Genomic DNA, 24,991 nt, shown 5'->3' with positions numbered 1-24,991 from the left:
AGGTAAATCACAGCATTACCCGCCACCTTCCCATGCACACCCTGCCGCAGCTTCTGAGGAACCGCTGCTTGTTTAACGGAGATTTATCCAGTGTGTGAACTCTTAATTTGGCTTTTCAGTAAGTTGGCCCCGCCCGGTACCACCACTCCTCATGTTCTCATCTTATTCTGTGTCAAAACAACTTCCACAACACAGGGCTTTTCTACCAAAGTGCATTCATTGCAAAACCAGGGCCTGTATAAAGAATCATACAGTCAGAGTGCTGTAAAAAAGCATTGGTTCCCTAAAGGTGAATTCTGTTTTTTTTTTTTTTTCACATTCACACGTATCCAAGTATGAAGAGAAGAAGCTATACAAACCAACCTGGCCCTAGCCGAAAAAGTAGCTGCCTGTAAAACTAACGACTGGTTGTACCGCCCTTATTCTTGTTCTTGTATTTTTATATGCAGGTTGGCAAACAACTTGAGGTTCATTACTGCCATATTCCAGATTGGGTTATGGATCAGATCTATTATTACTATTATGTTCTTCCCAAAATACCTGCTCCTCTTAAAAAAGTAGAAATGCTGCTAAAAACGACATCCCCATATGACCTTTGAACTAATTCCCTTACTTCTAACTTACTTTTATTCTTATTTAGAATTCTAATAAATAATTCTATTTATTACATTATATAATGTAGTAAATATGCTTTATTTTCACATGCATATTTATTACATTACAAAAATATATGTTCCATTGTTTTCGTTGTCTACAATGAATAGAACAAACTGTAGCATGCTAACTGATTATTGATTGAGAGCTGCCTGCCCATTTCTTTCCCCCTGGTTCGGCAGGTGACCCCCCACACGGCACCGCCCACACCCACCTTTCAGCCACCAGGTGAGCTTAAATAGGCCAATCAGCAGCTGGGCTCAGACAACAGAACAGTCTGTGGTGGAAACATGAACTCTGACCTTAACTGAAGCGAGTGTGCCCTGCAGAGTTTAGGTGTCATTCTGGGATCTTTTCAGGGCTGGTGAAGGTGTCGTCAATGCCCTGTTGAAGTAATGTCGGTAAGCCGGTCCGCTCCTGAAGGTTCGTCACTGTTCCATGTTTTCTCCATTTATGGCTGCCACTGTTCACTTGATTCCCAAAGCTTTAAAATGATTTGGAATCCTTTCTGGTTACTGACGTAAATGACTTTTCATCTGTATTTTTTTAGATATTTTAGATTGGGGTATGATGTGTCGCTTTTAGCCTACTTCATGTTGTCAGACAGATTCTGTTGAAGAGGCTAGTGAAATCCTACCCAATAAAGACTTTAGATTGCACTTTCCCTTAATAAATGTATTGTATTTATTCAAGTTCTACTTTCCTGATATTGACGTCACTTTGTTTTTTTTACTCTTTGCCGCTGCTGTTTTTCCAGGCCGGTTTGGTGAAACCCGCAGTGTGACTGTTAAACGCCACAGAGGTGTACTCCTCGTTAGCTGCTATTTTATAGTTTTCACACCAAATCACACGATACCTGGATAACGGTCCGCAAGCGGTCAGCGGCCGCGACTGATGGAGGAACTTTGGCTCCTAGTAAATACACGTAAACAGCCTTTAGGAGAACGAGTCCCACTGGGCCTGTTTCTCGTCAGGACAGAAGGTGGAAGTGGACCTCTGTACATAAAATTGTGGAGTTGTGGGTTTGAGTCTGGGGGTCACCACTGAACAGGTCAGGCTACACAAACAGAGGGCTTCCTCTACGCACTCCGGACTGAACCGAGAGGCAGCCAGTTTCCTGTTGTTAACACCGACCCCATTAGGTGAGAGAGGTTTTTTTTTTTTCTTTTACGCTATACCCAGGCCACGCAATGCAAACAAGAGTATTTAAAAAGCAATTAAAGGGCGCAGAAATCATGTCTAGTAACACAAGCTTTCTTTTTTTTTTTTTTTTTTCCCTGGAGTCTTTCCCCCATTTTTGAACTGCAGGACACATAGCCGCAACAGATTACAGTCTGGAGGAGTTTACTGGTGTTTTAGAGAGAAACCATCGTGAAGGAATCCTGCTTACATGTGATGATGTTACGAATGTAAGTCTAGTTTATAATCCCATTTTAACAAATCATTTAGTCTTCTGCAAATGAATTCTTAAATTCTTAACCATTTAAATGTTTCTCTACAGCTTCACATTAAAACCACAAACTTTTCAGTGATTTTTTTTTTTGGGGGGGGGGGGGGGGTTTAGGGTTGCCACAGGCTTTTTTTTTCCTAACTTGAATTAATATAGTTATAATTCAAACCATCACATTCTAACCTGGGTGTATGTTTAGATTAATCTTTTTAGAGGCTGGTTGTGTTAGAATGTATTAATAATTGATAAATAATAACTATGAATAGCTGACTGCATTTCATGAGAACTTATTGAAATTAAATGCTGAACAGCTTTTCACCTTCATCTAAATCGAATGGGATAAAACTGCTTATTTGATAAAAACACTTAAACACGGTGTTACCTTGAAGGTTATATTTCTTAAAGGGGCAGTGTTATGTAAAATATATGTTATATCTATTATATATTATACTATTCCTTTGTCCAAAACATACCTGGAGTTTTTGATTGTCATGCATGTTTTGAGAAATCCTTCAATCTCCCGTGGCAACCATGGCAACCGTTCAGCTGAGCAAAACGCCTGAGTGGGACCTAGCCCCGCCTTCTCAGAGCTGCGGTTTCCAAGCTTCCCGCAACTCTCCCACTCAGCTCCATCAGACTAGCCAGCAGCAATTAGCAAACACTTTATGAACTGTACATCTGCTGAGCTCATTATATGAGCTACTCCTCAGTGAAATGCTGGTAGAAGTGTTGTTAAAGGATTAATAGAGGAACCATGTTGTGATGACTTCCTAAGTTTCAGAAAGAGGAGGAGTTTTTAAAGAGACAGAGGCCCAAATTCAAAGTGTTAAATTACAATGTAAAAATATTTTAAGTTATATATATATATATATATATATATATATATATATATATATATATATATATATATATATAATTTATGTAACAACTAAAGTGAACGCAGTGCCATTTTATAGCATAATCCTGGAAACACATAATACTGCACCTTTGAGTCTAGAGGGCCACAAAACCCTTCTGGCGGCCTGGATTTGACCCGTGCGCCTTGAGTGTGACACACGCCCTGCGGCAGATGGGACGTGTGTCAAACTCGTGTTTTTCTCTGTTCAGCCTGTTGAAGCCACGTGAATGACTGAAATTAAAGAATGTTTGCAAACAAAAGTAACATTTGTGCGCCGTACACCTGGAAGTTAAAAGGTTTATAAGGCGTGGGGTATTTATTGCAGCTCCAGTGTACGCAGGTTTTATTACTTTTCAGCTTCTATTGGGAGCAGGGATTTTTTTTTGCTAGCTGTGCAGCAGATGAGCAACACACATCAGCAGACTGGGTTAGCCTAATAAAACCTGAATGTCAGAGTTCAGCCAAAACATCACTGACCAGGGTTGAAAACTGCAAATGGCCCCTGAGGATAAGTCCCAGCAAAAACGGTTAAAACACGGCTGACTGTTTTTTTTTGTTTGTTTTTTTTCCCCTAGATTAAAACCTTGGAAATGTGATTTTATTTCTTTTTTTCTGACAGCTTATTTGACATAATCACTGTGCTATTTTCTGTCTTTAATATGGATGCAGATTATACTTTCAGGCCAGGGGTGTCCAAACTTTCTGTCACATAGGCCAAAATTGTCAAGTCAACAGGATTCAAAGACCAAAAAAAATTGCAAAAATTACAAAACAAAACAAAACAAAAAAAAAAAAACAAGAAATCATAAATGTCCCCAGTGGCACACTTTGGACACCCCTGGTTTAAGTCATACCCAAACACTGTAGTTAATGTTTGGAAATCAGGGTAAAATGAGAGTTAAAAAGGTGAAAGTAACCTTTATTCTTTCAATATTTATGACAACAATGGAGCTCCACAAGGCATGAGGAATACTAACTTGAGGTCAAACTATCAAGCTCTCCCTATCAGAATATGTAAGGAGTCAGAGAGCAGCAGCCCTTCCTCTGCGCCTTGCCCAGCTCTGCTATTCATCATCAGGTGGAGAGACTGTTTACTGCCAGGGTCAAGGTCCCAGGCGCATGTTTACGGTCTCTCTCAGAAGAGCCATTGTTGTTAAAACGCAACTGCAAGCATGCAGCGGCCTCACTGAAGATCATATCTCGCAGGGCCCCTCCGCCCCGGGGGCCAAACTAAGCCCAATTCTCCCAGATTCTTGACTTCCAGCCACAAACGGACATTTAAAACCCATTTAGGGTTTCTGGATAAAGCTCACTTCGAGTTTGATTATCCGTCTCCTGTGGCTGTTTTCCCTCGTCGACTTATTTACTCTCTGTTATTTATGTAAATGTTTCTTTATTTGTTCCTGAATCGGCCCTGAGACATGTTGAATTAAACATAGCGTTTGTATTTCCGTCGCAGATCTTTTGCAAATCAACAACCGGTGAGCTGGGAACAGACCTCTGGTTTTCATTTTTTTCCCCCCCTCCATCTTCAAAGTGGGAGTTTTTTTTTTTTAATCAAAGGCTTAGACTTTTTCGGCATTGAACGTTTTCCATCTTTCTAGATCTCAAGATCTCCGTCCGTCTGCTTGTTTAACTCCCCTGTGAGGTATTGAGGAAAAGGCTTTTCACCACAGGTCCTTTCCTCTTTCTCCTCCACTCCTCTTCTCTCTCCAGCGCTCCAACAACACGTCGCTCCCCGAGCGGGAGCCGCGCGGGCCGGAGCGTCCTGTGTGGTTAGGGCCACAGTGGCATCTGTCATCTGTGGAGCATTAAGAGCAAGAAGCAGATTCAGGTTGTCTCCTTCATGCTGCACAGATTCATACAGTCTGAAGTCAAAGACGATCACGCAACTTCCAAAGCGTCTGAGGAGGGCCGGGACATTCTGTTAAAAGGTTTATTTTACATGAACAGTGGTACAGGAATGCATCCTGCTCACAGCTCACACCTCTCACACCAGCCCTGCCCTGCCCTACAACTCAGCTCCTTCAGACTAGCCAGCAGCAATTAGCAAACACCTGGTGGAACTGTACATCTGCTGAGCTCAGTATACAAGAGGAGCCATGTTGTGATGACTTCCTGAAGGTGGAGTTTCACAAAGAGCAGGACCTTCTTAAAGAGACAGAGGCCCAAATTCAAAGTGTTCATACATATCGAAGTCAAATTTCTTTGAAGTTTTTTGATATATTGAGCTATTTTTATAACAACTGAAGGTAACATGGTTACTTTATTGGGCTATAAAATGGTACCATGTGCCTGGAAAAAACAGCACTGCCCCTTTAACATGTCAGTTTCTGGTCAAAAGCCAAATTATGAAGCATGAATCAGGTGAATTTGATGTCTTCCTTAAAACCGGATTAGGTTATATCCTGAAAACTGTATCATTCTCTCCATTTTCCCTAAAGTGAAGGAGTTTTGGACGGCTACTGGTAGCGACATGCTGTTTGACTTCAACATAATTATATCTGAATATCACAGCAAGCTGACCTGCTTTTTTAGATGGACCTTTTTTTTTTTTACCCAAATGAAAGAGTCTGCCGGTAGCTATGAAATAGATCTCTGCTTGAGTACCTGATACTCACTCCAGCTCTGCCTTCATTGATTTGTGACAAAGGGGAAAGCAGTGAGTGTGGGCATGATGGCATTGGGCTGGGGGTGGGTTTATGAGGCAGCCCAGGACAGACTGACTTAATTTACACCAGAAGTGGAACCTGAGAGCCCTCCGGTCTGACAGGAAGCACTGGCTTAGCTCCTGTCCCATTTGGATGACAGGAGGCCTGGCCTGACCCAGTCAGGACTGGCTTTGATGGGCCGGCTGCAGCTCAGCAGAGCCCGGACTTTAGGTTGGGTGTGCAAAGAGGGAAAGAAACCCCCAAACTATTCAGGCAGTTTATAAATTTGGTAGTAGAAATGCGCTTAGTGTAATTATTTCTCTTGAGTTGAAAAGTGATCTGAGGAAATATTAGACCTCTTAAAAAAAAGCTCAAAGTTAATATGCTACAGGAAGACTTTGAAGACTTGTGTGTTTGTTAGGAACATGAGCTTCAAGCAGAATTACAGTTAAGCTTTTAATAAATCCAGTGTTCAGTGACATTATGACAACATAGATTTAGATGTATTTCTTTATTTTGAACAAATACCTGCACACATACACACATTTAAACACATACACACAAAAAACAAGACTTTGCAAAATAAGAGTCTGTAATTTTACCTGTCGTACTTGTCCGAAAAGGAGTGATTTTTTTTCCTGTATTTCCTTCATCTTTCATATAATTATTCAGAAATATTTTCTTGTACCTTTTATTGACTATTTATACTTGTTCAGTGCTTCATTTCTTGAACATACAGTTGGAACAGAAGTATACATACACTTTTGCCATGGTCATTAAATCAGAAGAAACCTTTTATACCTAAATAAGTTCTACTTGCGAAATGAAAATAAAAATAAGCAAGATCATTGCTGGAACTGGGTTAAACATTTTGGGTTCCTACTGCCTTTCCACATCAGCTTGTTAGGATGTTGTCCAATTCTTCCTCACACAACTGGTTTGTCATTTACCTCTCAATGTCTTACTTTGTGTTCTAGAGTTGACGCACATCGGTTCCCTTAATCATAAAATTGTGCAAACTGAAGTTACGAAAATAAATCTGCTTAGTGGAAGCAAGACGTTACTGAAAAAAAACATGTTTTCCACTAGAAAGTTTTTTGCGTAAGGATGAGATGGTTTAGCAGTTGTCTTGAAATATATGTATTTTTGCAAAACTGCAATGGAAACACTTTTTTTTCCACATCAAATGAGTCACGTAATCAGCAGTCGGATGTTACTACTGACAGAAATGACAGATAACAGGAAGTGGCAGCAGGATGATGGTTTGTTTTTGTGTTTTTTCAGACGTTGAGCAGCTGGCTCCTCCAGAGCTCACAGCATCACACAGTTCATAAAACGTTGTGTGTTATTTGAATGTGTTGAATCCATAACTCGTCTGTAAAATTGTTGACCACAATTTCTCCAAAAAGCTGCATAGTTAGCCGCTCCCTAGTAGGCGGGGCTTGTTGCTCCAACGCCTGACGTCTCCTCTGACTGGCTGATAGATGATGCGCGATAGCGCTAGTGCTAGCGTCATGATTTAGATATAAACATATCTAAGTCATGTTTGTTTACATCCGTCGCATGATTTTTAAAGAGTTATCACGTAAACAAGCTCATTTATTTAATTTAATTTAATTTTTTATTTGGCAGAAACACCGCAATTGAAAAAAATTGCGTTTCTTTTCTTTTTGTTTGTTTGTTTTTTTTTCAACATTAGTAGGAAATAGACAGAGATCTGGGCACATCAGTAATGGAAACGCAGATAACAAAAGGCGTTCATTCCCGGGACGTGAAACCTGACTCCCTCCTGAACGCTCCCTTCCCTCGTTGTAATCCCAACTCAGTTATTGAGAACGAAGCCAGGTCGATCTGTCAAACGGCAGCATGTGGAGAAGCAGCCGCTGCTCTTGAGCGACTGTCACCATCACCATCATGCTCTGTTAACAAGTCCATAAACACTAAGAGCTGCCTCACTAATAAGATGGGAGCCATGTTGGAGCCTGAACAACATCTGGTATATTGGGTAAAGCAAAACAAAACACGAGATCTTATTAATGGCCTCTGCTTTAAAATGGCATCAGAAGGAGAATCCGCTCCCTTCTAGAGAAGAAAAGTTCAAAAGCCTTTAAAGCCCAAGCTGTGTCGAGTTAAGAGGTGACAGTTAGTCAGAGAGCCTCTGAGACAAAGTTTTCCTTTTTAAATGCTTTTTTCCCCCTCCCCTTTTTAAGTCGGTTGGAAGTTTGTGAATGTTTAATAACCACATTCGTTAATGAATTAAAAACCTCCCTGTCAGCTGTAGTCTGCAGTCGTCAAGCCAGTTCATCTGAAAACATTCAGAGTCCGGCTGTGCTGCGGATGTTTGCCCCTACCCAACCAGTGGAGATGTTTTCACTGTTGGCAGGATCTTCATGTTCTCACAGCAGAGTCCAGGAATTTTTCTTCATCCATTTTTCTGTTTTCATGACCATTGGTGTCGGTGATGTCACCTCGGTGAATTCTGAACACGGCGACTGTTCTTCCTCTGAGGTATTTCCCTCTCACCGGACCCGGCCGCTACGCCTAAAATGTTCAAAGGTTCCGGTCAAATTATAAGCTGTAAATCTTTTTTTTTACTTTATTCTATTTTTCTTTCCATACCTTTTGAGCGTTTTCATATCATGTTATATTCATACCTGTCAAGGAAATGTCGCCGTCCGGTGGTGCTGTGAGAGCGGGGCGTATGGGGTGTCCGCCATAATACAGGATATTTATGGGAAAATATAAATACTAGACCCAAAAATCGTATTAAAAAGAAGTTTGAGGTACTTTGTGAAGACGGTGAAAACTGCTTCAGTCTCTAGAAGTTCCTCCAAACACCTTCAACTGTAACTTCCATTAAGAGATGATTCTGCAAAGTATTGATCTAAATCAACACACCATACCATACCAACTTTATTTATAAAGCACTTTGAAACAACCACAGCTGATACAAAGTGCTGCACATCAAAACACAACATAACAATAAAAAAAAAACATAAAATAAAAACTTACAGTTTAAAAACAAAAACATACAATTTAAAACTAGATCCCGCTAGAGTTGAAAGCCAAGTAAAATAGATGGGTTTTAAGACGAGCTTTAACACACCACACCTCTCTCTCTCTCTCTTTTATCAACGAAAACAGTTGAAAGCCATGCATCGCTCCTTCTCTCAATTACGCTCAACTTTATGATCGTGTACCACATAAAATCCAGCGCTGCACAGGTCTGGTCTGTGGTCGTAATGTAGCAAAGTGTGAAAAAGTTCACTCTGTCAGAGAACTGTAACGTCGCCTAAAAAGCCGTTTCGTCGTCGCCTTGTCAAATTAGACTTAGCAGCATAAAAACCGAGTCAACCACGAGGTTCATTTAAGGTTTCTTGTTTGTTCTTTTCTTCTTTTTTTCATTTTAATCTCAACCCAATGAAGAGAAGCAATAATGCATAGAGTGAAGAGCTGATCAAGCTTACAGCAGCAGTAGTAAAAGTCAAAAGGGGAACCAGATGAGGTGCTGTTACCCCTAAAGGAATAAGAATAAGAAAATCAGCCTGAAACACCGTAAAAACCAACCCGACCACACTGTGCATTAATGTTCTTGATGTGGTGAGCTTTCTGAAAACTGCACAGTGGATTAGTTACAGTTGGAAGCTTGGAGTGTGGTCCGACGTGGATAATAAGAGCTTCCTCCCAGCTACCGCTATTGTTTTTTTATTTTATTTTATTTTATAATTTAGATTGAGACTCAGACACAGACATGATCTGGGTGGAGAAAGTTTCCAGTGGCCTACAGACAATCCAGTCTGCTGCTGTGTACATCGGGTTTGTGATGGGCTGCAGGGACGTTAAGTGAATTCTTCAAATTAAAACTAAGTTTTAACATTGTGCGTTGGATATTAAGATAAATTCTCGTTCTTTGTTTGTCCACTTGAGCTTTGTTATCAGAAAGGCTTCAGGCAGAGACAGATTGAGTCACATTAGATGAAATGATAGTTTGGTATAGTTATTTTATTTAAGGCTTTGTTGCCCAATTCTGTTAACATTAAGGACAATAACAAGCAGATTATTTTGTGAAATATCATTAAGATTACAATATAAAAGAGAGAAGGTGAAAACTCGATCGTAAGCATCATTTTCCTTCCAATTGTTTAAAACAGTGACATAGTGTTCCCATTTTCCAGTAGCAAATTATGATTTTGGTAGAATACTTATTTCTATGTGAACCGTTCAGTATTATGTGTTTTTCATCTTAACTTCAGTTGTTATAAAAGTGCTGTACATGACTTAAAAGAAATTCTACTTTGTAATTTAACGCCTTGAAATTGGGTCTCTGTCTCTTTAAAAACTCCTCCTCTTTCTGAAACTCAGGAAGTATCACAACATGGCTCCTCTATTAACCCTTTAACAACAGTTTCACCAGCGTTGCACCGAGAAGTAGCTTGTATAATAATCTCCACAGATCCAATAGATATTTACTAATTGCTGATGGCTAGTCTGAAGGAACTGATTGGAGGAGGCCTGCTCTGTGAAGCCCCGAGGAGGAGCTGCACCTCGAAGGCGGAGTTTGGTCCACCTAGGCATTTTGAACAGCTGAGTGGTTGCCATGGGAGATTCAAGGATTTCTCCAACATGCATGACAGAATCAAAGCAACACTCCAGGTTGATTTATAATGAAGGGATAACATTATAACATGACTTAAAGCTCAGCAAAGTAAATTTTAAATAATACTGCCCCTTTAAAAAAGGTTAATTGATGAGAAACTAAGAGAATGAATTAGAAATCATAATAAATCTTTTGGTTGTTTTTGGCTACCAGAGCATTTATTCTATAAATATTAAGGAGTTTTATATTAACTTAAAATACAGTTTTTAGCTTATTGTCTAACTTACCTGGCCTGTCCTTGTCTTGAGAACAGGTCAGCTAATGTTGTGAAAATGCTGTGGATCAACCATTCAGTAGGAAAGCCAATAGGTTTCTTCTAACAACAGATCACTGCTGATTCAGGTTGGGGGAAAACCAGACCAGTGAAACAGATCCACAAGATGTAGATCTGATGCTAACTTCAGCTTAGAACTACAACAGAACCTATCTGTTATTTATGTTATTGGGGTTGCTTTTGTTCATATTTTCAGAATTAGTCTTTTAAATACAGAGCTTGAGAAAAGTGCGGCAGTCAGGATTATTATTATTATTATTATTATTATTATTATTATTATTATTATTATTATTATTATTATTTATTTATTTATTTATTTATTTATTTTTTCTTCTGTTTTGAGTTGTTGCAGCTCTACCCGCCTCCCCCCAGAGTTGGTGCTCTGGGCAAACCGCCTGTGGTTTATGCCAAGAAGCAGCCCTGACTGCATAGATGGCAACATTGTTCCAGTAAGTATATTAGCAGGCTAATTTTAGCATTATGGATAATGAAACACATGCCTGGATTTCACTGTTTTCATTATATTTCTTACTTAACTGTTTAAATATATACCAGTACTTGATAGTTAAAAAAAAATTAAACAAATGTGTTTAGAAATTGTTTGTAAATTAGAATGTTTAAAATGTCTCAAAGTCATTTTGAGGAGTATATAAAATTGGTGTAGATATGGATCTAATGATCAAAACCAACAACAGGTATCAGGAGTTGAGCTCAGGGATTATTAAAGCTTTAAAAAACTTTCATGGGATGTACATTAGCTACACTGATCACATGACATATAATTCAAACATTAGCTAAACGTCAACAGCCAGCAAGTCCCTGTGAGATCTCTGTATTGCTTTTTTTTTAAAAATGGACTAGACTTTGACTCCTTTTGTTTTACAGACATTCTGTTGTTAATGTTTTGGATCATTAGCCAGTCACATTTAACTCTTTAATATTTCAGTGTACAAAGGAATCAAATTTTGCCAAGTTTCAGTGTCCGGCATGACAAAAAAGCCCAAATCATAAACCTTCAACCGTCTTCCACAACTCCAGTGACATTAGGGTGGTAGAGACGATTTAATGTCATGCTTTCCATTAAAGTGATTGCGCTGCTGCTGTCCGTGTTGTGCCATAAAGGACCTTTGTGTCCATAATGGCTACTCTTGCTAATTCATTATTAAGTCAAATTGTGAGATACAAATTAGGGCCTAGAAAACGCCAGATGTCTTCATTTACCAAGCAGACAGCGCTCTGTAAATAACTCTGCTAATTACAGGACTGCCTGCTGTTAACATCTCATTCTTTTCTGCACTCCACTAATTATTTGTCCTCATGTCTGCATATTGACAGACTTCCAATGTGTGATTTAGCTCCTCCTTTTACTGGCTTGTTTTTCCATCACTGCGTGTTGCACTTTGATGCTTTGTGTTGCTGCCCTCCGTGCCGTTTAGCAGCTCCGCGCTGTTCTGCTCCAGTAGCATGGTGACTGACGGGAGCCCGCTAAGTGCTCTGCTAATGAAAGTCGTTCGCCTGCATGTCTGTCTCCATGGAACCCCCGACTCACCCACCCCACGCCAGCTACAACACGCGGTTACTGTTTCCAAGAGGTTGAGTTAACTTGGAACTCAACCTCGCGTCTTGTCGATATCTCTTAGAACTAAAAGGAAGAGGAGTTTCAGTAGAAACACTTCTGGGTTACCTAACTCCATGTTTTCAAATCTATATCCACAGTAGGGTAATTAACAGGCTATCCCTATTTTTGTCATTCATCAAATCAACAAAATATAGTGCTGGGACAATTTTGTGGGGACCGTCATTAAAGGTCTTCTTGAAATCAAAGGCGTGTCCTGACGGCACGTCAGAAGGTCACAGGCTGAAAACCGAAGAGGTCGAGCGGTTTACCCCAGGTAGACGGTCTGAGGCAGAGAGCAGACAGGAAGAAGTGCCCAGCAGGAGGGCCGGCTGTTATGGTATCGTGTTACAGCCTGGAGCAGCCTACCAGCCACGGCACACATTACAGACTCCCACTCTTTCTATGTGTTAGGCATCGTTTTTTTGTTTTTGTTTCTTTTTTAGCACTCTAACACTCATACAAAAATAAAATGAATGATGAAATAACATCCTCTCAGATTCAGATATTCATTGTTTTTTATGCTTTAACCATTTTAAGCTCTCGCCATTGTGCCAACCGCCCCCCCCAACTGACTTGCTCAGTTTTTATAACATGCAATGATTATACATGATGAAGCATCGCTACCTTTTCATTTCCATGGAACCAGCTCTCAATTACGCTCATCAAAGCTGGGGGTTGGAGGCGGGGGTGCAGGGGGGCACAAGGTTGAGGGGGCATAAAGGTTGTGGTTAGCCTTTCAAACGCCACATGACTTCCTGTTGCTGAGAAGGGGGAACCTTAGGAAAACTGGAGAAGAGATTTTTTTTTTCTTTTCTTCATCTCCGAATGATAAAAGCTAACGTTTTCCAGACGTGTCGCACATCTTCAGAACGGCTCCTCAAAGGAACGGTGAGGGCCGGGCGGCTTAGACGCAGACGGTGTTGAGAAACGAGCCGTACCTCGGAGAGCCTCGCTCACATACGTAGGATGTAAGAAAATCATTCATCGCAGGATCAAACTGGGGACTGGGAAAAGTTCCCCCTTTCACAAACATACCCAATGATTACTGAAGAAAGTTTAACTTCCTGTCCTGGGAATGACTAACCAGCACTGAAGCGCCACACTTTTCATCATTAATCTCACTCACTGCCAGCTACTCCTGCTTCGCCCAAAACGGTTGCAGTTTTATGTTTGCCATTAGGAAAAGGTGCTGAGAGGCTCAAAAATGCCACCCCTCCCCCACCCTCTCCTCTTTTATATATATATATATATATATATATATATATATATATATATATATATATATATATATATATATATATTTTTTTTTTTTTTTACAAAGCCGCAACCTTTACGAGTTTTCGGGTGAAGCCGAACCACACAGCTAGATGCTGGGGGAAACACGTTGGTGTGCCGCTCTGTGCATTAACTTAATTCATATAAATTCCATGCCCTGATTTGTGACTTAAGGCGCCAAACCGAAGTGTAATTGCATGCAACTTTATGAGAACTATTTGGCGTAGTGTGTGATTCGAGAATAAATATGTGCATGCTGTGCGCGGGTCTAGCGTACTGATCCTGTACTCCTGTGGGTTGTGCGCCCACAGCTCCACACAGACATTAAATGAAAGGCTCACATTGTCCATAGCTCACTGCGGTTCCTCTGTAAAGGTAAGAATGAAGGCATCAAAGCCGAGCTGGTCTACCCTGCCTGTGTTTCCCCTCATTTATCACAGAATCATGTGTAAGAGTTCACAGTTTAATTGAATCTAGTCATTATTGGAGTTTTGGAAAATGCCATTCAACAGTTGGGAGAGAGAAAGCGGTGGAAACGGGCCACAGAGCCAACCAGGGAGGAATATAGATTGAATTTGCGGAATTATTAAATCTCCCCAGAGAAATAAATATCTTTTTCTCGCATGAGCTCAGCCTGGAGAAGCAGAAAAACACGAGAAGTAACCCGCCGATCTCTGTGGCACAGCTTTCTCACCAGATTGTGGCATGAGGCAGGGTGTGTTCACATACCTTTTGCTTTTTCCATGATTTTTCCGTGTTTGTGTAGCTTCATGTGTTAGGTTGCTTCTGATGAGGCTGAATAAAATAGTAACCACTTGGAGATTAAACTTGAGTGAATATTACCACATTTCACAGTTTCTAAACACACATTGCACACGGTGTCCAAAGGAACCATTCTGTTGGAGAAGCAGTTTGTTCACAGGGCTGCCACATTTTATTTGGAAAATTAAACAGTGCGTACCTATTGTTGTTCCTCATATAACACACAGTTTACCACAACTAGCATTATGGGCAAGAGAAGATATTATGATTCCAACTTAATATTTGAAGTGTTTGATTGCTCATTGATGTGAAAATAAACCTTTCACCCACTAACTGTTGCTGAAGATGCTGTTACTGCATGATGCTACATTAACACATACATTAATGTATGCCAATAAAACTGAACAATATCAAAGGTGACTTCAATAAAGTATTCGTAATTATCACTAAGCCTGTCGCAACTTTGTTTACATCACAATCCTTTTTAATTTATGGTTTCTGTTGGGCGTGGTTTTTATTTCCATTTCATTTATTGGTTTTGAACTTTGTGTTTTAATTTAAAATGTGGAGAGTTCATTAAGAAATTGGTCTTTGACAGGACCAATTTTGTTGGGTGTGGTCTTTGAGAGCCACACCCAACAGACTCTGTTCGATGCGTAGTAGTAGTGGCTGTGCTTTCAGTTCCCTCTGGATGACGGAGCTTGTTCTCCCTGTTAAAGCTAAGTCCAGTCATCCTCTGGAGGAAACTCATTGGCATGATCCACATCTTAAGACCAGAGGGTGAGGGTCAAAATGTAGATAGACCAGTAAATCCAGAGCTTTGCTTTTTGGCTCAGACTTTTCTTCACCACAACAGAACAAATCAGCACCACATTACTGCAGATGAAGCCTCATTCCCACTGTGCATCTGTTGTTCCGTCCTGCCAACAGTTGTAAACTGTTGAGAAGCAAAAGTTTCTGAGATATTTTTGATATTTACTGTGCTTCTCTACTGTAGTAAAACTGATCTGTGTGATCTGGCAAATATATCAACTTTATCCCAGTCAAAGTTGCTAAAATAATTTTCAGAGCCTTCGTCTTGTAGACTACGTGATCATCTGGTACGCAAAAGAACAAGTGAGCTGTGAACACTCTTGCAGCCACAAATTCAGCATCCTCAGTACATTGGTAGCTAAAAGCCTTTTTTCATCAAAGCTGACATCATCCCAGGCAATTAAATGAGAGTAGTGACATGTTGTTAGAAGACAACATGGACTTTAGAGCTAGTATGAGGGACTCCTGCTGTATCAGGTTAGCTACAGATGTCATTTCAGTCTTGACATTTTCAAAATCATTGCACACCAACTGTACATAAACATTTTTAGCTCTCAGACTTTAAGAGTCTGGGACGTCTTTTGTAGGTCCTATAACCCTGTCATTTGAAGACTGCATGACTTCAGAAGCCTCTCATCTTCTCTCAGTTCCTCTATTCATTTTGTCCCAGGGCTCAGTTCCAGCACCAGTTCATAACAGCTATGCTGCTAAACATAGATTCTTGACGTTGACATAAACAGAGTTAAAGTTTAACATTTGCATGTGATGCAGAGGGACTGGCTAAATGGTGGACATTTTGGGAAGAGCTTGAAAGCTTCTGACAATTTTAACGGAACAAGGGTCTATTTTATTACTTAAAGCCTTATTTACGGTTTAAGCAGCCACATTCCTTGACATTATAAATCATTATGGGATTTGCGATTCCTTGTGGGCCAAGACCCACAGAGTAGCCTCTGATCATCTTATAGTGGAACAGCAATAACTGGCAATGCCCATTTTTCTCATTTGTAGAAACGCTTGTTTCTGACATTATGCAGGCTATAAAATAATATACTGTCACAATGAATAGCTTTTCTCTTTTTTTTTTATTGGTCACATTTCATGATTCAAACCTAAAAGAAACTATACTGTGTCAAGGTCAAAGCTCAAAAGCTCACAGTTCCCATTCCAGAAGAGACGGATGATGTCAAAGACTGTGGTTCCAAACTTGGAGGAAACAAAGTTCAGGTCTATTAAGATTTTAAGCAGTGAAAAAAAAGAAACAATGATGAAACATATTGCACAATCACAATGCCAGAGATCTGTGCCATTGGGGCAATGCCACAGCTCAAATATCTGTGTGACTGTTGGAACCTTTTAAATTTTGCTATATGTGTGAGTATTAATCCTGGTCCAGATTCTAAGAAACGCATACATTTCTTAGCGTGGGACTCAGTGAGAAACAGTGTAGTACAGGACATAAGACCAGTAAGAGATGCCTGATCATAGAACAGTGGACGTTTGCCTATTCATGACTCATGATTTTTTTCCATTGTGCACACCTAAAATACTGGAAAGAAAACGCAATTAGGAAGCTAAAATACTTTGAAATACAATAGTGCTTGACGTGCCGCTGGCTGGCATTTACCAAAAGACCAGTCCAGGAGCATCATTCATTTCCCTGGTGCTGTTTGCCTGCATGATGTTAATCACAGAATGTTAACTACTGCTGAAACATTGTTTAACAACTGACTGGCATTAGAATCTATGAAAAATGGACATTAAGACTAAGTATTTGGAGAAGTAATACCTGATTTCAGATTCCAAAAGCTGCTGATGTTAACAGTAGTTCTGGCATCATGTCCTACCACATCTTTGCAGAGAGTGTGTGTGTGTTTAATTTAGTAGCTATGCATTGAAATAAAGGGTGTCAGAACGGAGACACTTGGGTATACTGGATCAAATTTTTAACAGAAGATCCACTGCCAACAATTAGCCTTCAGGCTAATTGTTTTTATTTTATGAAGGAAGAAAACAACAAGATGGGAGATTGAGTGAATTAGGAAGGAGGAGAGATGCAAACACTTGAGTCAGCAGAGGAGCAAAGAAGATAAAAAGCAAATATTTACCGTGCTGCCTGGTGGAGTCCCCCCTAACGCTCCCCGCCCCCCACGTCCCCTCAGGCAGTTCAGAGGGTGCGGCAGTTCAATTAGCAGTAGCCAGTAGTCTGTGTACAAACACTTAGCTCCCACTGTGCAGAAGGAAGGGTGGAGGATGGCCTTCGATCAATCTTAATTAAACCACATCCATATTTTTTTTTCTTTTCTATTTCATGTGGTGTATTGAGGGTGTGGCTGTGGTCATATAGCTGCTGTTTGGTGGGAGGGAGGCATGCGGTGGAGCGTGTGTTGTTAGGGAACGGAGGAGGGTGCTTGTATTGTCTTTCCAGCTCTTCATTATGTTAGCAGTGTTTATGCTGTCTGTTGAGAACCCCCTGGGGGATGTTTAGACTCAAGACTTCACCAACTAATGCTGAAGCTATTAGCATTCAGCGTGCAAACACACGCTTGAACACCTAAATTTGCGAGGACTCCGAAAGAATGCGCTCTGTAAACACCTCCCACTCTCATCACCAACACCAACACACACATAGACCTTGTTCTAAAGCTGACCTTTTTAAAACTTGACTTTTAAATGCATCAATGGGCTTGCCGCTTGTCCCAGAGGTAGTGAGCAGAATGATTCTAAAAGACAAGCGAGACAAGACGGGCAACAAGTGGTTTGTTGCAACCACTAAAAAAATCATTTGGTCAATCTTCGTTCATCTCCTCGTATCTGGAACAGTGCACCATCAATGATAAAAATGTTAATATATTCTATTGTTTTTAATTCCCAGGTTAAAAAATGCGTAAGATGTTACTTCAACACCTTTCTTAAATGACAAAGGAAAGCCATCGTTGGTAGGAGTTACCCTTGACAAACAACCAATGTTGTGAGGACATTTATAGTTGTGAGGACATTTTGCCATGTCCACATCGTAAAAGCCTAATTTGGGGGGTTAGGAGGTGTGAATTGAGTTAGGGTTTGGTATACACTCGAGGTAGTTAGGCTAAAGTAATAGGTCAGGGTTAGGCTATAGAAATTAATGGAATTCAATGCAAGTCCACATAAATACAATGAAACAGAAATGTGTGTGTAGACTGATTAGTTACGTTTTTCAGTTCTTAATAAAAAGTCAAAAATAAAGTAACTTTTGGTTAGAATACCTTTCCATGGTAATAAAACAACGGTTGCATTGTTTTATTGTGTAAAATCATTTTATGTGCTGTCCTTAGTTAAATAAACTTGACTCACTACAACTCAGTTCTCATTACCTTCACTAACTGGAACCCTTGAGTATTCACTAAAATAAGCTTCACACAAATACAATGAATCTCATATGAGCATAATGTTTCACTATTTGAATCCTCAGTAAATGATCAGAGAAGTAAAGAAATTCGAATGAAGGACTATCACACGTACACAAACATCCACACTATTACACCATCTAAAGTAACATCTAAGCCTCACTTATATGAATCTGAGAGAGACAGTGAGGTCATCAAGGAACTCCTCAGCCTTCAGCAGTGCGTGAACAATCTTACCATCCAATAATCATAAATGTACGTCATAAACGTATCTTACAACCATTCCATTCAGTTCTATTTACAGTAAAAAAAAAAAAAAAAAAAAAAAATTAACTCTGAGTCATTAACTGCCAAAGCGGGCCTCCTGACCCGCTATAGGCACTCAGCGTGCGTTACGTGTACGGACTCTGTGGTCAAATGAATGTTGTTTGTGTGCAGAAAGTTGGAGCTGAACTCACGGGAGTTGGCAGCGAACGAGCGAGCGCATGCCAACACTGGGGGAGGGGGGAAGAAAGAGATTGGAGGGAGCACGTAAGCGCCCTGGGGTACGATCAGACATCACAAGACGGGTTTGCTCCTTTTGTTCCCCTGTTTGTTTTGGAACTTGTATATGCTTAGTTGCGGTTGATTCTGTCACCAGCAGTGCAGGCAGTGCAGGCTGAGCACCATGCAGCTGGAAAGCCTACTTTGATCTAACCATTGTCTAATTTTATTTCAATTTTACGATGTTTACTTCGTTTACTTTGAGTGAATAAGAGGCAGGGAAGGGAGGGGGGCTCTCATTTCTTACTCCTGCTGGGACCTTATTAACATAAATTTACATTCATATTACATTTCCTACCTTCATTCTTTGCTAGTAAAAATTTCTGGACTCTGATCTTCAGCTGAGATTGCTCACACATTTGCTATAGTTTTGTCTAAAAATAGGTAAACAATCATCCTATAAATGTATCTCAAGTCAAAAAAGGTGATATTTTCACTATTAAAGAATTCATATCATTTGTGGTAAGAATTGACTGTTCATCCTTCATTCATAAAGCATCTATCTCTTTCATAAATCCTTTCCAAAGACTCTAATAAGCAAGTAGTCTACACTTGTCATTGGGCATGTTGGACTATCTCTAAATGCTAATTTTTAGTGGTAGATTGTGACAAAGTCAACATTTCTTTTCAGGTGGACAGCCAAAAAAGAAAAAAAATCAATGCAGATTCAGGTGAGGCAGAAATAATTTTTGTCAGAAAAGGATAAAAACTCTGTAAAGTTTCTAGTTTTAAAGAGGCACTATTATGTAAATTTGACTTTTTTGAGCTTTAAATTGTTTATAATCCTATTCCCTCATCAAAAACATACCTGGAGTGTTGCATTGATTCTTTCATGTATGTTTGAGAAATATTTTAATCTCCATGGCAACGATTCAGCTATTCAAATCGCCTGGGTGGAACTAGCTCCGCCTTCAAGACACAGCTCCTCCTCTGAGCTACAGTTTCCATGCTTCCATGCTTCCAAGCTTCTGCCTCACAGAGCAGCTTTCCCTTGTATCTCCCCTAGAAAACACCTGGTGGAACTGGATCTACTGAGTTCATTATAGCAGCTACTTCTCAGTGCAACATTGGTAGAAATGTTGTTAAAGGGTTAACAGAGGAGCCATGTTGTGATGTCTTGAAGGCAAAGTTTCAGACAGAGAAGGAGTTTTTAAAGTGACAAAGTCACAATTTCAAGGCGTTAAATTACTAAGTAAAATTAGTTTGAAGCTTTAATTAAAGAAACTGTATAAGATAACATAGTTAATTTATTGTGCTATACAATGGCACTATGACCATGGAAAACACACAGTACTGCCCCTTTAAAATTTCCATGTGCTACCTCGGTTAAAGTTTACTCATTTCTCCTCACCCCATGGCCTAATAGTGAACATCAGTCTGTTCATGTCACATTTTAGCCTTTTTCAGCAGGTACAATACTATGAAAAACCAGTAATGAAAAGACTCACAATGTGGACTCAGTAGAGTAGATCTGGGCTAAGCATAGCCATTGAAAAAGGCTATGCTTTCTGTTCAAAGCTGTTTCTGACAGAAACAGATCTCCAGTCATATACATATTCCTGCAAAAATACTACAAACTGCTTTATTGTCCTGTTTCACAACGAAATAAAATATTCTACAGTCTTCAGTGACAGAGCAGCTACAAGATGTATCCAATCAGCGTGAAGGTGTTCTCCAGATGGACCAGGCTGCGGCGTGGCTACAAGTTGTGTCATTACCTCAACATACTCACTCAGACTGACTCAGATTCTGCACCTGAGGAAGACGGCACAGCCCGAGAATATCTGACAGTGTTTGAAGTGTGTTTGAGGGCCGAAGGGAACAAGAGAGAAGACGTTTGGAGTCTGTTTTGCCCTGCACCGACGCCGTTTAGCTTCTTCTTATCAGCAACTCTTCCTCTTTCCTTCCGTTAGTGCACCACTTGACAGAGAATGCCCACCGCACCATGTTTAGAAAGTTAAAAGGACAAGAAGCAACTGACTCCTTTAAAAGTGGCCAAGTCACTTAAATGCAGAGGCACTTAATAAAAGTGTGCAGCCATGTTGCGTGCTTTCTCGTACTTTAGTCTTGGGGAGTCCAGGAAATGCCTTTCCTTTGAAGCTTCTGTTTGCCTCCCAGCATCTCTCCTGCTCTGGGCTCAGATCTGCTGGGGCCTATGTGGCTCCGCTTAAGGCCCACTATAGGAGTGTTCATATTCTGTCTTTATGAGTATGTAAAACATTCCATTTACATTATGATGCTGCACAGAATGGTCTATTAACTATAATTAGCTCCTTGGCAAACATCCAAATCATAAATAAAACAGGTATTGTGTCTTTTTTTCCCCCTGTCCCAGGTAGTAGGCAGTAGTATTAGTGGATTATGGAGCAACCAAATCTGTGCACTTAATTAACTGCACAGCAAAGTTCAATGGTCATGAAAGAACACATAAACTATGAGCAGATGAGGGACGTGTTTCATAAGTTTAGTTTTTTTTTTCTTAAACGGTTAGTATTGTCTAAAATCGAGGGTTTTTTTAGCTTCACGTTATGCTATGATGCTATTCACTCTTCATCAGTAGAACAGAAGTTTCTTAAAGAGACAGAGACCCAATTTCAAGGTGTTAAAATGTGAAGTCAATATATTTGATATATAGAATGTTTTTACAATGACTGAAGGCAACATTGTCACTTGATTGTGCTATAAAATGGCACTATGTACCTGAAAAATAAAATAAAATACTCCACCTTTAAAGAGGCAGAGATTCACAGATGCATCCTGTCCTCATGGATCAGCTTTAATTGGCTTTACACAGGTAACATATTTATGGTGTGCATTCCTGAGGCTTGTTACGTTGAGCCTTCTGGTGTCCCAGTAGTTTCATTATCAATACTTTGCATGTTTCATAGCACCACTTCTGGTTTCACAGTAAAACATTTGCCCTTGTCAGACAGCCTGAAGGCATGTCATGTGAAGTTGCAAACAGCTCACTGACAGTAATTAGTGGTGTGAATTCAGAAACACAGCTTTTGATTGCAAAGTTTATGTACCTTGGTGTTGAATACAACTAATAAACTATGGCCTCACGCTTCTCAAATCAGGGCAACAAAGGAATCACAGCAAGCAAACTTCATAACGAGAAGGATGTGTTCTGATCCCAGAATCCTGATGACAGCATCATTAAATGATTGTTACGGTTTGTTGGTGTACGTTCAGTGTGTTTTTTGGGGGCAACACCCCAAACTAGTTGTGCAGCCAATTTGCAAAGCCAGATATGAACAATTGCAACACTTATTTTGAGTGCACAGCTAGCGAAACTGCATCACAGGCATGCATATTATTTTCTTGATAAATTCTTGGTTTATTTTCCTTTTAGAATTAATTCAGTCACGGTGCTCCTTCTGCTTGGTTACTTCTTGCTTGCTGTGTTCATAGTTGAGTGTTGTTTACCGTTAATGCATTGCCTTAATTACTATGTTTAATAGTGAGAGGTGACAAAAACAATCAAAGAGCAATGGGCATGCTCTTCATTTCTTGTTTTATCTATTCACCAATTAAATAAATCTATATAGTTTTAAATTAAATAAAAATAATAATAGCTCCTGCAGTGTACGCAGAGCATTACAAGAACAAAGAGCGGCTCTCAGTGAGGCTTCAGTTCTATAGGACATAGTAAAGATCCGTCCAGAAGAATCGGATCATTCATGAATGCCACATCAGTATATTGCAGACTTTGGTCACAGCATTGTCCCATACATGCGACATGTCAGTGAACACCTCCACACAATAATTCAGCACAGTGAGTGACAACGCTTATTTATCACAAATGGGACATATTTAGCCCTGTACAGCTAGCTTTGCTAGCATCACATCCACAGAGCTTACCTTTCTAAGCTTTCTTTCCAAGTGACGATAAAAGTTAGACATAGTCCCCACCATCTGTGAAAGCGAAGCGCTGCTGAGTTAGCTGTCGCTTAAAAGAATTATGTAGCGGAATGCTATTACTGATAATTAAACCAACATCTTCTCCTCCCGCTCAGAGAAAACCACTGTGCATGTCTTGGAGCGCCGCGTGCGAGTGAAAGGGGGAGTCAATGGGTAACAACAGACCACGTAATTAGTAAGTCACGTTATTGCTTTGATTTTACAGCGCTACGTTAAGTCCCTGAACTTCACATTTTAACAAAAAAATAAATAAATAAAAAGTGCAATGCGTCTCGGATGTAATGAGTAAGGTGACGGTTTTGTAGAAATGAAATGAAGTAGAAAGTACAGATACTTACTGTAAAATGTAGTGGAGTAAAACTAGAAAATGTCCTCCATTAAATCTACTTAAGTAAAGTACAGATACATGAAAATTGTACTTAAGTACAGTAACAAAGCACTTGTACTTCGTTACTTCCCACCACTGCACTTAATGATATTGTTTTAGGGATTAGGTAATGCATTCAGCAAGTATTTTTACTTTTAATACTTAAGTATTTTTAAAAGTCGGTACTTTTTTACTTTTACTTAAGTAAAAATGTTAATGTGGTTCTTTTACTTTTACTAGAGTACATTTTTGTCTATGTATTTGTACTTTTACTTAAGTACATTTTTGAGTACTTTCTCCACCACTGGTGACAAGTAACTTTTCAGCAAGGTAGGAGCAAGGTAGGAGCTTGTACTAGTTCTAGTTCCTTTGGCAGATTATTTCACTTGTAACATTAAATTTTTCACATTACAAGTGACATACTCTGTCAGTGGAACTAGTACTTTTTCATCAAGCCAACATATCAGGAGTGTAGGTTTAGTGTTGGCTCAGTGTCAAAACAGTGTGAAAGTTCCCTGACCCTGAGCATACTTCACAGAACACCAAGTGGTTTTGTAGAGCAGTAAGTTGGACGTCCACACGTTACTAAAAATCCCATGGCGGGATCGACTGGTGGCTGAGTAAATCATGAATGATTTGTGATTGCTCTCATGGAACTGAATAAGGAGAAAACATATTTTCTCATATTTTCTCCATCGAATTGATCTCCATAAAACAAACCATCGACATTACATGAAATGCTGCGTAGACTTCCATCCGTTTTTTCTGTTGGTCCATGAGATCAGATAAGCTAAAACCATAAATTCCTTCTTCGCCTCTTTCTTTAAACTAGACGGATGAATGTAGATATGCAGGAAATCATGTGAGTGTATGCACGTTGGATCCGTTAGGTGGGTGTTTGTGTGAGACGGGCAGATAGGAGCGGTTAAGGACTGTCCTTGGGAGGGGAGCCAGCCTTCCTCCAGGCCTGTCTGGAGATAAGACGTTGAAAATTCCCCGTTTCTTCCCCTTTCCTTGTCTGTTTCTATATTCAACACCCCCTCCCTCCATGAATATGCCAACTGCCTCTTGTGTTTCACACTTTTTAGGCAAGAAATTCAAACTTTTTTTATCCTTAACTTCAATTATTTCCACCAGCAAATACAAAAAAGACCTAATGGAGTCGCCACAACTATGGCTCTTTTAAATCTCATGGATGTCTTTACATGTGAATAAACATAGACGTAGAAAGACTTTATTGTCATTCTACTGGACACTTAAAATGAACCAATTGAATAAAATGCCACAAAATATTCAAAAACAATTTTAATCAAATTAATTAGAATGAAAAAATAAAACCTGGTGTAATATGTCAACTTCCAGCTTTTTGTTGTGATGGGACAAGATAGTTCCTGTCCTCTGAATGGTCTGGTGGAGTCTAGCAGTGTCTGAGCTGATGCACCGTGGCGGCATGACAAATTCCTCCATATTTTGTCGGTTAGAGTGGGGGCCTTGACAACAGTGACCCCAGAATCACCTCTGTGCGCAACGCTGAGCCCGGGAAACCCGCTTAGCCCCAATAATGAGATCATTACCAACAGTTAATTAAAAGCGATGCGTCTTCTAAAGCTTCGCCCTGTATCGCTTTGTGTCCAAACAATTGCGTCCCTTGTGGACGTCCAAGGATGAAAGGGTGAGCCAAATGGAGGAGAACGCCCATTGTCCTTTTCCTGAGAAATT

General features: G+C 39.9%; 1 long non-coding RNA gene across 1 annotated transcript; it reads right to left on the bottom strand.

The window, feature by feature from the left end:
* Positions 1-516: 516 nt before the first annotated feature.
* Positions 517-23,123, bottom strand: LOC106945407 (uncharacterized). The gene is made up of 3 exons (XR_001424552.1): positions 22,978-23,123; positions 17,681-17,686; positions 517-527 (listed from the first exon to the last, which is right to left on the bottom strand). It is a non-coding gene; the product is annotated as an uncharacterized LOC106945407 (long non-coding RNA).
* Positions 23,124-24,991: the final 1,868 nt, after the last annotated feature.

This window comes from Poecilia latipinna, unplaced genomic scaffold (assembly GCF_001443285.1).
Source record: "Poecilia latipinna isolate Pla-1442-1.1 unplaced genomic scaffold, P_latipinna-1.0 Scaffold143, whole genome shotgun sequence".
Classification (NCBI taxonomy): Eukaryota; Metazoa; Chordata; class Actinopteri; order Cyprinodontiformes; family Poeciliidae; genus Poecilia; species Poecilia latipinna.
The sequence above is the reverse complement of the archived record's forward strand: the minus strand, read 5'-3'. Positions and strand labels throughout refer to the sequence as shown.